Genomic DNA, 1489 nt, shown 5'->3' on the forward strand with positions numbered 1-1489 from the left:
AATTATCAAAATTATTTATTTTAAATTAGTATTCAATAGTTTAATACTATATTTTTATTAAATATTTTGTCTGATTTAATAATGAAAAAATATATGCATTCAATAAATGAAGTGTTTTTTTGATTGTAATCATAACAAAAGTTTAAAATTACGGAATAAATAATGTCGATGTACCTTACAAAAATTATTCAAATGTATGTTTCATCATCTAATTATAGACAGGAAAAATAATTAAAATTAAAATTATAATTTCTTATGAACTTACTTTTTACAGTATTTTATATATGTGTAATAAGTGTACTAACAAAAATGTTACCAATTATAATATGAGTACATCTAATTATTATTATTAGCGCATGTTATCGTTTCTAAGAATCTATCTATATGCGTTGAAGTAACTATAGATCGATAAATCGATTATTATTGTAGAATTTTGTTTAAATGTTTAAGAAATAAAAATCGTGAAATTGCAAATCTCATCTCTATTAATCGACAATGGAATTAGTATGTACAGCAACGACCGACTGATAACATTAATAAGGAAAATTACGATAGGTATACGTGCACATAAAAATTCCTGAAGGTTTATGACAACGTTATTAATTATCATAAAATGAACTCGTTTAGTAAATGATGTCATAATATTATATCTATAATATGATTCAATACTAATTCTTATGTTGGAAATTGTTTCGATAAAACAACAAGTGTTAGCGCCTGAATAAGACGCGATAAATACGAATTACAGTACATCCGAAATATAATAAATATATTAATTAGTGTTTTCAATCAGTTTTCGTTTTTTATAAATATATCATTCAAGAACATGTTCAAGACAATACCTACACGATGAATACTTCTTTTACTAATTGTATAAATGTATCTATATATTTTATTTTAAATCCCAACAGTCGCAACTGATAAATCTAATCAACGAAAAACATCTCGGACTAAAGAAATTTAATAGCCATTATGAGTACTCTAGGTACGTGTTATATCTACATAATATGCACAATGCCAATATGGCCAAAGCTGTACTTACCTATCACACAGTGGTGAATATTTACGAACAATGATTCCTTCATATATAGTTTAGTATCCACCATATATATTTCATAAAGATACTCCCCCACTGTTAATATATTTTAAGATTTCATGCTAAAATGTATGCTTTATAGTTTTTAGAATATAAATGCAAAATTCAGTTCCTTTTAAAACAATTAATATAAACAAAACTTTTGAGTACCTGTAAGATGATAAAAACTCCTTTACCACGCCACCATGAATATGTGTATAGGTTATATTGTTATGCTCATAGGTGTGTGCACGGGCGGTTCCGGGTGTGCCTGTGCACCCCCAAAATTTAATTTGGGCTGTAAAATTTAAGCCCTATAGCAAATATACACATTTTATGTAATATTTTTAAAACATGTGACGAAGAATAAATTATGTTTTGGGGTAAAAAAATAAAATAAAACGTAAAATATCT

The sequence above is a fragment of the Sipha flava genome, unplaced genomic scaffold, assembly GCF_003268045.1.
Source record: "Sipha flava isolate LNK unplaced genomic scaffold, YSA_version1 225_pilon_pilon, whole genome shotgun sequence".
Lineage (NCBI taxonomy): Eukaryota > Metazoa > Arthropoda > Insecta > Hemiptera > Aphididae > Sipha > Sipha flava.